Genomic DNA, 13517 nt, shown 5'->3' with positions numbered 1-13517 from the left:
TTTGAGACTAAGCTTTACCAAACAACAGAATTTACACTGTAACTAGCCAACCACAGCCCTCATTATGGAATCCATGCAGTGCATTTGTTACCTAGGAAACAGAAGAGAGCACAGGCAGAGTGCAATTTCAGTACAGCAAAAGAATTCTCCAATCATGCTGGTAAATAAAGTCCATAAATCAACTAATCAGAAGCAAAGTCAAGAAGTATCACGGAAGAGTTAAGCTCTATGGAAACTTTTTTCATGGAAAAAAAGAAACCTGTGGGGTTTCTTTGGGCAACTATGTAGATCTCTTCAGTAAATATTATGAGCAGGTTTCTTTACAAACACAAACTGTCAAAAAATAAACTGTTCAAAATAAATGGCTTCTCTCCAATCTTCAGCTTCTCTATTTTTGACAGTATTTAAGAGAAAAAGCTTCTTTAGAGCCAGCCTCATACATCTGGTAGCAGAATATTAATCCAAGAATGGATTCTGCATGTTTTTGTGAGCAGCAAGGGTTCGTACTGCTCTTAAACAATGCAGGACGATAAAGGCTGGAATGAGAGGTCGATATCCACACTTCTCACAGTCAGGCCTGCTTTCCCAACAAGCTACAAAAAACTGCATGAAAAAGAACTTGGAAGTCACCGATCTTTAATAAAGAATATAAGTGTTACTTTTCCGTTTTCCATGTGGTTATTACCAATGACAGTATTAGTCATTTCAGGGTTCCAGGTAACATATAAAGGGGCTATTTGGGGTATCCCTTAATGCTACCGCACTGATAACTAACACGAAAAGACTAGAAAAGTCTACAGATTTTAAAGCCTATCAAATTTCACCACAGACAGCTTAGTGTTGTTTTTAAAAAAGAGACGGGTAAATGTCAGTGTAAAAAATCTAACTGTACACAAATTCAAAACTTCTTGAAGTAGTATTAATGTTTCATAATATCAAAAGTAGCAGAAAAAAATTTCAACCATGAGAAAGGAAAACTAATTTGCCTTCCTCACACCAGCATACCAAATGAGAGATCAGTTGAAAATAGGAAAGGTTCTCTGGAGTACTCATGATTATACTAAAATAGTATGGTTAATTATAGAAAAAAAAAAGTAAAAACAAACAAACAAAAAATAATACCTACATATCACAGCCAAAAAACAAAAACAAAAAACTAGGTATTATCATTTAGCCAACCCACATGAACACTTCATGCCAATCCCAGAAAACTATTAAACAGGGCTACAACTCTGCCAAGCAATTCTCAATGCAGGCCACACTCTCTTAATGTTCAGTTTACACAGTGACTCTTTGTTAAACCTTAATGCTACAACTGACAGCCATGTAAACAAATACATAAACATGCAATTCAATTTGTTAGCTTGTCTTTTTTAATACTAAGAGCTGATGAAGAGTATCTAAAACCTGAAATTCTGGGAATGTTTCAGAATTCCATTCCACCATGCATGATAAAGCCTGAACAAATTTCAATACCTATTCTCTTTGGGCCATCCTTACTAGAAAAGGAAGAGGAATTTTGCTCAAGGGCCTACCAGTGCCTGGCACTGAGCTCTGTGCAGAGATTAAATTCATTTATCTAATCTAGACCAGAAGTCAAAGCAGGAACTAATCAAAGAGGCTGGTATGATCTTTGTTAGATGCAGCCTCTTCTAAGTTTGAATTAAAGTGTACAAAAATGTTCACTGCAGGCATTTATAAAATTAGGCATGCAATAATAGTAATCTGTTAATGTAAAACTAGGACAAGAATCTAGGATAAATTTCTCTCCCAGAAAAAAAACCCCACTATTTTAGGCATACTAAACTGTCTCCTCTTTATAGTGACAAAAATCAGTTTGCCTAGTTAAAACTACATTAAATTGTGTATGGTTTTCTGATGTATTGCTATATCTTACTCAACAACAATTTAAACTGCAAATACTTTCCCACCATGATTTTCCTTCAGGTTTGGATAATAAGACTTTAAAAAAAATTTAAGAAAGATTCCATTTTCTAAATATAGCTGTACATATAACTGAGTGTCCCCTAAACTGTTTCTTTCTTTTTTTTTTTTTAAATCTTGGCAACCATCAGATTTAAGTTTGTCAGTAAGGATTCTCACATAATAGACCAAAAAAAAAAAAAGTCTCCAGAAATGAGCAGTAGTGGAGGTTAATGCAAAGATACAAATCCATACCATCGTTAAAACCTTAAGCTGCAAAATTAATTTCCTGTCTTCTATTCAACTTCATTTATTATTTGAGTACCTACAAATACGTAGCAACTGATCATGAAAAACTTAGATAACATAAATCAGAAATACCATACACAGTACTTTTCAAAACATTATATCCACCACACACAACCCAATCGTTGACTATGGAAACTACATTAAGTACATATAGCAAGGAAAACGCAATCACAGGGGAAATGATCAGTTCTAACATCTCATGTTCTCCCCATAGGTCGTGAAATATCTCATATCTTAAACCAGCAAAAATAAAGGTTTTAACCTGAACGGAAAACTGGATAATTGTTTATTGCACCTCCACTGTGGAAGCTGTCACTACCTGAGTTTCTTGCTAACTATTTATTTAATAGGTAGAAGACTGTCATGTCAATCCTAAGGAGTCTGGGAAACAGCTAAACTTTACCCCCTAAACTTACATACTTATGTAAAAATCACAGTCATATTTATCTTTTATTTCTTGCCTGTTAGTCCCTATCTAACCAAGCAAGCAACCAAGCAAGCAAGCCACCAGAAAAACTACAAAACATTCTTTGATTTTGATTTGCTTTTGGTCAGCCCAACCTCCTCCTACCGAGGGAAATCTATTTCTCGATGTATTTGATAACAAACACAAATCACTGTGCGCAGCCTCAGATGTGGTGGGGGGCGGAAGAGCCCTCCGGAGAAAACCCTCCTCCGTTAGAAACAATAAATAAGGGACCGAAGCAATGCACGTTCCTTCACACACGCCCCAAACGCATCTCGGCGTGCCTTGCGGGAGGCAAACAAGTCGGGCAAAGCCCCGAAACACCTCTCTCCCTCTCTCTCTCCATAACCTCTTCAAGACTTGGAAACTAAGAGAGCAGATCTTTTCTTTACCCTTCCCGCCCTCCTTCCCACCTCCAACAGACCCCAGAGCAAGAGCAGGCGAGCGGGACCCACGCAGCACCACCGCGACCGCGGCCCCGGCGGCGACAGGAGACGCTGGGCGGCGGGCCGGCCCGAGAGACAGTCCAGAGCCACGGCCACCCCCGCCGCTGCTCGCTCGGCCGCCGGGGGTCTCTACCCTGCACGTCCCCCAGCCCGTAGCTGGCGACGTCTGGCCGCCCAGCTCTCAGCCCTGACTCTCGGCCTTCCCGCGCGGCACCCCCGCCTCTGCCCGCCCCGAGGAACAAAAGGAAGGTTCAGCCGGGTCACTGCTAGGCCGCCGAGGGGGAGAACCCGCGGACCCCAGCGCGGGCCGCCCCCCACACAAAGGGGCTCCCGGCCGCGGGCGCAGCGTCGGCGCGCTCGTCCCCGCTCCGCGCGCGGGCTCTCACCCACCTGCAGGTGTCTGTGCGTCTGTCCATAGGAACGCGGGCAGCGAGGGGGCCTCAGGGAGCCGGGCACCGCGGGCTGGACGGGGCGGGACGGAGGGAAGGAAGGGAGTGCGGCCGCAGGGCCGGGGGTGGCGAAGGCAAGTGGAGCTGGGGAGGCGCCGGACTGGCGACCGACAGAGGTACGGGTCTGGGGGTGGGGGCGCCAGCCTGGCTCGGCCGACCGGCGCTCGCCGCTTCGTGCGCCCCGGGCTCCGCGCGCCCGGCTCGCAGCGCGGCGGGCGGGCGGGGGGCGGGGCGCGGGCGGGGCGGGGCCGGCAAGCGGGGCGGGGGCTCGGACCCCGGGCTCCAGCCGGCACCGGAAACGCGCCGTGGTCCGCGAAACCCACAGGAAGTGTGTAACTGCACCTCCCACGATGCGCACCCGGCTCGCGGTGGTCGCTGCCCCGAGGAGGTGTGGACCAATCCTCCTGCCAAACACGTGTGCACGCGACCCCGGTCTCCGCAGCCCGACAGGTGTGGGACCCAAGATCCCTGCTTCGTTCTCCAGTGGGCAGCACCCGTTCTTTCCACTAGCCCAGGGCCTGCGGTCCCCGCTGCCCCTTGCAGTTCCATACAGCTCTACCTCAACCCCGGCAGCAGACCTTGCGAAACATTCCGTCGTCAGGTGTGTGACACCTGTTTCAATGCACTAAGTGGAGTCATACCCAGGCATGTGCTGGAACACTTCTGATCGACAGACGAGCAACCTACAATCACCGCTGCCTGGTGGAAGTTTCTAACAACACAGGCACTCACCCCATGGAGGGAACCGGACCACTGAATAACACCTAAAACACACTAAGACCGGGGAAGCGTACAGTTGTGCGGGCTCTGCAAAACGGAGGTAAGGCTGGACCTAATACATGCTACCAGGCGCCCTCCACCTTTATCTAGCAAACACTTTCCTATCACTTACATTGTTAATTTACTTAATCCTTAGAACTCTGTGAAGTGGGTATAGTTAACATTGCCATTTTATAGATGAGAAAACTGAGGCACAGAAAAATCTGCCCAAGATCACATAGGTAGCTATGCGAGGAACTCAGATTCATCCCCGGCAGTCTGGCTCTGTGCTCTTAATTTCCTTTCTACTTAAAGCACTGAGCAGCTCCAAAATAATAATAATGGTAATAGATAACATTTCAATCATAGCTGATTAGCCATATGTGGTGCTCACATCTTGTCCTCCCTCCACCTGTGACACAGAAACCTCAATCCCTTCTACTCTGGTGAAGGGAGAGAATATGACTGAGAAGAAGACTATGACTAACTTTCAAACAAAGGAGAAGGGATTCCTAAGATCTTTGTCAACACTGCTGGTCTAGGCTGAATTTAAAAATCTGTAAACATTTTTGATAAAATAATGTGTCCAAAACAACCACCCAGGTAATTGCCGCATGTTTCCAATATGTAATAATCCTGCGGAGAAATTGGAACCCTGTGCCCAATATAAAATGGTGGAAATATAGAATGGTGCAGCCAACATGGAAAACACTGGAGGTTCCTCAAAAAACTAAAAACATAATTACTTTCTGATCCAGAAATCCCACCTCTGAGTATATATCCAAAAGAATTTGAAGCAACAACTTGAAGAAACATTTGCGTACCCATGTTCACTGTAGCATTATTCACAATAGCCTAGAAGTGGAAGAAGCCCAAATATCCATGAATGGATGAATGGATAAACAAAATGTGGCATATACATACAGTAGAGTATTATTCAGTCTTAAAAATCCTGTCACATGCTACAACAAAGATAAACCTTGAGGGCATTATGTCAAGTGAAATAAACCAGTCAACAAAAGGACAAACACTGTATTCCACTTATATAAGGTAACTAGAGTTGTTAAAATCATGGAACCAGAAAGGTACTGTGGTGGTTGGTTGCCAGGGACTGAGAAGGGAAACATGGAGCATTGTTTTTCCACAAGTATAATGTTTTAGTTTTGCAAGATGAAAAAGCTCTAGAGATCTGTTAGGCAACAATCACTGAACTGTACACTTAAAAATGGTAAAAAGGATAGATTTTATATTATTTATTTGCTACTACAGTTAACTTTTCTAATGCAATCCCATCTGTTTAAAGGATATTTCCATCTTGATGAGTTTTTTATTTTAATTTTTTTAAGTACAGTTGATTTATCTATTTATTTTTGGTCTTTTGTCTTTTTAGGGCCACACCCTCGGCATGTGGAGGTTTCCAGGCTAGGGGTCTAATCAGAGCTGTAGCCGCTGACCTACAGCACAGCTCACAGCAATGCCCGATCCTTAACCCACTGAGTGAGGCCAGAGATCGAATATGCAACCTCATGGTTCCTAGGTGGATTCGTTTCCACTGCACCACGACAGGAACTCCTTGATGGGTTTTTTTAAATGATGTGAGCTTGCTGAACAAACTCACTACCCCACAAATTTTTTTTTTTTTTTTTTTTTTTTGGTCTTCTTAGGGCTGCACCCCCGGCATATGGAGGTTCCCAAGCTAGAGGTAGAATCAGAATTACAGCTGCTGGGCCTACACCAGAGCCACAGCAATGACAGATCCGAGCCACGTCTTCGACCTACGCCACAGCTCATGGATGGCAACGCTGGATCCTTAACCCACTGAGCGAGGCCAGGGGTTGAACACGCAACCTCATGGTTCCTAGTCGGATCCGTTTCTGCTGCGCCACGACGGGAACTCCGCACTAAGAACTATTAAAACTGCATTAAAAATAAAGTGAAATAAAATAAAATAATAAAATAAAATAAAGGCTCTTTAAGCCTATTTTACAGCAACCCAGGCAGCCAAGGCTTGAGAGTCCCTAGGGCCCAGCAAGGAGGGAAACACTGTGAGGTGATCCCCCCATTCTCAGCCACATTTCCTCCTCAAAGCATTGCTGATTTGTCTGGGAGTATAGAAACCAGAGAGAAATCCTAGAGCGTTCAACAGCCTGACTGGGCTGGAGATACAAATTTTGGAGGTCGTCTATCAGGGCAGCTAGGGCTAAGATCCCAGAAGAAAGGCAATCACAGGAAAAGGAGTCAAACACTCCACATACTGTTTTCCCTCAGGATAGTATGCTGATTCTTAACCTATACATGCAAGCAGCAAGAAGCCAGGAAATCAAGTAGAAAGCAGTTGTTAAGAGAGAGAGAAAAAAAAAAAAAGAAAGAAAGAAAAAGCAGAAATCTTTAGCTCTGATTCAACCCCTCGTGGTGCTGGAAAGAATTAATGAGGAAAGAGGAGCCCTGGCAAACTAAACTTTAGGGGTAGGGAATAGCTAGAAAGTGACTGCCTTGTAACCATTTGGTACTTTCTCAGATAAATATAGGGTCAGTTGCATATATTTTTAAATTTCACTAACATTACTTTTGTGCTTTTTGTGATTAAATAATATTTTCCATTAACTTTACAATATTACGGCAAAGTTTTAATGGTTTTTTGGTTTTTTTTTTTTTTTTTTTTTTTTTGTCTTTTTGCCATTTTCTTGGGCTGCTCCTGTGGCATATAGAGGTTCCCAGGCTAGGGGTCGAATTGGAGCTGTAGCCACCAGCCTACACCAGAGCCACAGCAACTCGGGATCCAAGCCGCCGTCTGTGACCTACACCACAGCTCACGGCAACGCCAGATCGTTAATCCACTGAGCAAGGCCAGAGATCGAACCCACAACCTCATGGTTGCTAGTCGAATTCGTTAACCACTGAGCCACGACGGGAACTCCCAGTTTTAATGGTTTTTTAAATGTATTTTTCATTGCTAAAGTTCCATTTTTTTTCTTTTTTCTTTTTTAGGGCTCAGTCTGTGGCAAATGGAAGTTCCCAGGCTAGGAGTCAAATCGGAGCTGCAGCTGCTAGCCTATACCACAGCCACAGCACAGCCAAATCCAACTCTCATCTCCAGCCTATGCCACAGCTTGCAGCAATGCTGGATCTTTAACCCACTGGGTGAAGCCAGGAATTGAACCTACCTCCTCATGGATACTAAGTTGGGTTCTTAACACTTTGAACCACACGGGAACTCTAGTTTTGTTTTGTTTTGTTTTGTTTCTTAATCTGCTGTTTATCAGCAAATGGTGCCAGAACAATTGGATATTCCTAGTCAGAAAAATGAAATTTAATCCACACCTTGCACATGTCCAAAAATTAACTTGAGAGAGTTCCTTTGTGGTTTAGTGGGATAAAGACCCAGCACTGTAACTGCTATGGCTCAGGTCACTGCCACATGGGGACTTCCACATGCTGCAGGTATGGCCAAAAAAGAAAAACACATATCAACTTGAAATGGTTAATGTGCCTAAATGCAAAATTTAAAACTGTAAAACTTCCAGAAGTTTTCAGTTAGGCAAAGATCTTTTTAGTTAGGATACCAAAAGCATGATACATTAAAGAAAAAAACTGATAAACCTCATCAATACTTAAAAATTTTGTTCTTCCTTTATCACTGGAAGACAAGCTATTGAAAGAGAAAATATTTGCAAATATCTGAAAATGACTTATGTCCTAAATACATAAAAAGCTCCCAAAATTTAATAATAAAACAAACAATGGAATAAAATCTGGGCCGGGATTTGAGCAGACACTTCATCAAGAAGATAGACGCATGTCAAATAAGCACATTTAAAAATGCTCAACCTCAGAGTTCCCATGGTAGCTCAGTGGTTAATGAATCCAACTAGGAACCATGAGGTTGCAGGTTTGATCCCTGGCCTTGCTCAGTGGGTTAAGGATCCAGCATTGCGATAAGCTGTGTGGTGTAGGCCGAAGATGCGGCTCGGATCCCAAGTTGCTGTGGCTCTGGCGTAGGCTGGAGGCTACAGCTCTGATTAGACCCCTAGCCTGGGAACCTCCATATGCCACAGGAGCGGCCCTAGAAAAGGCAAAAAGACAAAAAAAAAACAAAAACAAAAAAACCTCAACCACGTCAGGGATATGGAAATTAGAATACATTGACATACCACTACATACTTATCAGAATGGCTAAAATTTAAATGACTGGGGAGTTCCCATTGTAGCTCTATGGGTTAAGAACCCAGCATAGTGTCTATGAGGATGAGGTTAGATCCCTGGCCTTGCTCAGTGGGTTAGGGATCTGGCATTACTGCAGGCTGTGGTGTAGGTCACAGATGTAGCTCTGATCCTGCATTGCTATGGCTGTGACATAGGCTAGCAGCTGCAGCTCTGATTTGACCCCTAGCCTAGGAACTTCCATATGCCTTGGGTATGGCCCTAAAAAAAAGAAAAATAAAATAAAATTTAAAAATTAAAAATATTTAAGAAAAACTACAGCAATTCTTTACAGTCCCTTTCAAAAGAGATGAAAAGAAAATATTCTTAACTCAATCTATGAAATCAGTATTACCCTAGTACCAAAACCAGACAAAGACATTAATGGAAAAGAAAACTACAGACCAACATATCTTGTGACAATAGATGCAAAAATCTTTAACAAAATATTAGCAAATTGAGGAGTTCCTTTGTGGCACAGTGGATTAAGGATCCACTGTTGTCACTGCAGCAGCTCAGGTTACTGCTATGGCGTGAGTTCAGTCCCTGGCCCAGGACTGGATGCAGCCAAAAAATATATTAGCAAAATGAATCCAACAACGTATAAAAAGAATTACACAGGAGTTCCCAACGTGGCACAGTGGTTAACGAATCCGACTAGGAACCATGAGGTTTCGGGTTCGATCCCTGCCCTTGCTTAGTGGGTTAAGGACCTGCGTTGCCGTGAGCTGTGGTGTAGGTCACAGATGCGGCTCGGGTCCCATGTTGCTGTGGCTCTGGCGTAGGCAGGCGGCTACAGCTCTGATTGGACCCCTAGCCTGGGAACCTCCATACAACGCAGGAGCAGCCCTAGAAAAGGCAAAAAGACAAAAAAAAAAAAAAAAAACTACACACCACAGTTAGCCTGTTCAGCTTGCTGTAAAAAAAAAAAAAAAAAAAATACTAGAGACTAGGTAGTTTAAAAGCAACAGAAATGTTATTTTGCACAGTTCTAGAGGCTGGGAAGTGCAAGACCAAGGCACAGGCAGATACCGTGTATAAGGTCCTGACTTCTGATTCATAGGTTGCACCTTCTTACTGTGTCCTCACATGGTGAAAAGGACTAGCTAATTCTCTGAGTTCTTTTTTATAAGGGCACTAATCCCAATCATGAGGGCACCACCTAATCATCCCCTAAAGGCCCTCCCTCCTAATACCATCATCTTGGGGGATAGGATTTCAACATATGAAATTGGGGGGTACAAGAACACATCAGCCTCAAAAACCAAGTGAGATTTATCCCAAGTATGCAAGTTTGATTAAACATTTGAGAACCCATTAATGTAGTCTACCACATCCACAGGCTAAAAAGGAAAAAGCACATGATCATATCAGTAGATGCGTTAAGAGTCATCTGACAAAGGTCAACACCCACTCTAAATATTTCATTAAACTAGAAATAGAGGGGAAATTCCTCAACATGATAAATATCTACAAAAACCTACAGCTAACATCACACTTAACAGTGAGAAACTAGAAGCTTTTCCACTAAGATCATGAATAAGGCAAGGATGTCCCCACTCCCTACTGCTTTTCAACATCATACTAGAAGTGCTAGCAAATGTAATAACACAGGAAAAGGAAATAAAAGGTATACAGATTGAGGAGGAAATAAAACTGTCAGTGTTCACAGATGATATAATTGTCTATATAGAAAATCTGTAAAAGCTGACCCCCCAAAAACCTCTGGGAACTAATAAATGATTATAGCAACTTTGTAGGATATGAGGTTAATATACAGAAGTCAAGCACTTTCCTATATACCAGCAGTGAAAAAAGGAAATTTGAAATTTAAAATGCATTACCATTTACATTTAGCTCTCAAAAAAAAAAAAAAAAAAACTAAAGACACAGGTACAAATCTAAAAAACTATGTACAAGATCGATATAAGAAAACCTATAAAACTGATAAGAATCTCAAATTATTACTTAATAAATGAAGAAGTATTTCATGATCATGGATGAGAAGACTCAATATTGTCAAAACATCAGTTTATCCTAAATAGACATATAGAGTCAACCCAATGCCAGTCAAAATCCCAGCAAGTTATTTTGTGGATAGAAACGAACATATTCTAAAGTTTATATGGAAAGATAAAAGACTCAGAATAGCCAACTCAATGGAAGAACAAAGTTGGAAGACTGACATTACTTGACTTTAAGAATTACTATAACCAAGAATTACTAACCAAGTAGTGTGATATTGGTGAAAGAATAGATAGATCAGTGGAGCAGAATGGAGAGGCCAGAACTAGACCCACATGAACATAATCAACTGATCTTTGACAAAGGAGCAAAGATAGTCTTTTCAACAAATGGTGCTGGAACAACTGGATATACACGTGCAAAAAAAAATCCAAGATTCACACACTTCGCAAAAATGACTCAAAATGAATTACAGATCTAAGTGTCAAATCCAAAATTAAAACTCCTAGAAAATATCACAGGAGAAAACCTAGATGACCTTTGTTATGGCAATGACCCTTGAGATAAAACACCAAGTGTGTGATCCAGGAAAGAAATGACTGATAAGCTGGATTTCTGAAATCTTGAAAATTGCTCTATAAAAGACAAGTCACAGACTAGGAAAAATATTTGCAAAAGTTACATCTGATAAAAGATTGTTATCCAGAATATAGAAGAACTCTGAAAATGCAACAATAAGAAAAAAAACATGATGGAGTTTCCATGGTGGCACAGTGGGTTAAGAACCCAACTAGTATCCATGAGGATGCAAGTTTGATCCCTGGCCTCGCTCAGTGGATTAAGGATCCGGCATGACTGTGCCAGTGGTGAAGGCTGGCAGCTGTAGCTCCAATTCAACTCTTAGCCTGGGAACTTCCATATGCCATGGGTGCAGTCCTAAAAAGAAAAAAAAAAAAGAAACAAAAACAAACACAGACGTTCCCTTGTGGCTCAGCAGGTTAAGGATTCAGCATTGCCATAGCTGTGCAGGTTTTATCCCAGTAATTTCCACATGCTGTGGGTATGGCCAGAAAGAAAGAAAGCAAACAACCTGATTTTAAATGGGCCAAAGAGATAAACAGACATCTCACCAAAGAGGATATGGAGGAAAGTAAACATAAAAAGATGTTCAGGGAGTTCCCGCTGTGGCTCAGTGGATAATGAATCCAACTAGGAACCATGAGGTTGCAGGTTCGATCCATGGCTTTGCTCAGTGGGTTAAGGATCCGGCGTTGCTGTGAGCTGTGGTGTAGGTCGCAGACACAGCTCAGATCTGGTAATGCTGTGGCTCTGGTGTAGGTCAGCAGCAACAGCTCTGATGAGACGCCTAGCCTGGGAACCTCCACATGCTGCGGGAGCGGCCCTGGAAAAGACAAAAAAAAATGTTCAGCATCCATGTCATGAGGGAACTGCAAATTAAAGCAACAATGAGATATCACCACACCTATTAGAAGGACCAAAATCTGCAAAACTGACAATGCCAAGTGCTGATAAGGATGTGGACCGACAGGAACACTCATTCATTGCTGGTGGGAATACAAAATGGTGGAGCCACTTTGGAAGACAGGCAGTTTCTTACAAAACATACTCTTACTATACAAACCATATATTTTCCTTTCTACAATTTGCCACCCTAGAAACTCAAAGTCCTCTTTGTCTTACTACTTGACTAAAAAGGTTTTGTTCCTAGTTACATAAGCTCAAGTCTAAGTTACTCATGTTTGAATGCTTCCATGTGTATGTGCAACACACATGGTAATAAACTTCTATTTGTTTTTCTCGTGTTCATCTTTTTTTTGGCTTAATTTACAGGGCCACAACTGAGAACTTAGGTCAAGGAAAAAGACTTTCTTCTACTTAAGAGGATTATTTCAGAGGTACTACTAAGAGGATTTGTTGAAATACAGGATTGGTAGCAACAAACTATCTTAAAAACCTCTAAATAATTTTACATTAAAAAGCCAAATGGCATGATTTCCCTCCATACCATTCCATTTCAGAAACAGGGCTCAGTTGGATACTAACCATACAAAATGACCATTCAAACTTTTGAGAGACCCTATATCCTCAGTGTAGTTAATGGGCAAGATCTAAGAAAAAGAAACAAATGTGAATTCCCTAAGGCAACTGGGGGAGTGTGGCCAGGAAGAAAGCCTCAGGAATATAAGTGTGGTCACTTTTATCTCTGACAAATTAGTACAGATTGTTCAGAACTTCTTAATGATGATGAGCACAGAGAGGCTGCAGGTCAGTTACTGATGTGCAAACCAGGACCCTGTAGAAAGATTTTTTTTCCTGATATTTCAAAGCCTTTAGTTAACAAACTCATGTTTCAGTGACCAAAGCCCAGAATTCCGGCCTAATATTTTCTGCTTTTTATTTTTCCAAAGCTTTGAAACCATGTGGGAAATGCAGAGAAGTCTTTAGAAAATTTCAGTAGAAAGGGAGTCCACTGGCAACATCTAACCAGGATCCAAATGTGGCTGGAAATGACTGGGCAATGCCAAAGGAACCATGAGGCTGCCACCTCCAAGTCAGCCTATCTGGGCTTCCTGGAGGGGGAGGTGGGTAACCATAGCCAAGGTAATGCAACGGGAGGCTTTTGCTAGAAAGGGCTTGTTCATGTTGGCCTTGGGCTAGTCCCTTCCCATCTCTGATCCTCTCTTTCCTCATTTGTAAAATACAGATTAAGTGCTCCTAACACGACGCTACAAAATGTCAGAATTAACTAAGTTGCCTAACAGCACAATAGCAGAGCGGAAGGTGAGAAGTGAAGGAATTACACTGAACAAGTATTTTTAACTGATTAAAATGAAAGGCAAGGGCTTTAAAAAAAATCAGAAGTTCAGCTTTTTTAAAAAAGAAATACAAACTACTGTACTAGTTAGCCAGGACTTCAATAACAAAATACCACAGAAAATTCCTTCCAGTTCTGGAGACTGGTCTAAGATCAAGGTGTCA

The 13517-nt window shown here is 42.1% G+C and overlaps 1 protein-coding gene across 10 annotated transcripts in view; it reads right to left on the bottom strand.

The window, feature by feature from the left end:
* Positions 1-3821, bottom strand: part of KIAA1958 — a 216390-nt gene extending 212569 nt beyond the window's left edge. For all 10 annotated transcript variants that reach the window (XR_014825264.1, XR_014825253.1, XM_084992268.1 and 7 more), the window contains exon 1: positions 3535-3821. The gene's annotated coding sequence lies outside the window, so the exon portion shown is untranslated. The remainder of the gene's footprint in view (positions 1-3534) is intronic.
* Positions 3822-13517: the final 9696 nt, after the last annotated feature.

Source organism: Sus scrofa, chromosome 1 (assembly GCF_054392235.1).
Source record: "Sus scrofa isolate SSC_HxYL_T2T_F1_AM1 chromosome 1, Sscrofa_HxYL_maternal_Yorkshire_Landrace_v2.0, whole genome shotgun sequence".
Classification (NCBI taxonomy): domain Eukaryota; kingdom Metazoa; phylum Chordata; class Mammalia; order Artiodactyla; family Suidae; genus Sus; species Sus scrofa.
Note: the sequence above shows the minus strand (reverse complement) of the source record. Positions and strands in the feature narration are given on the sequence as shown.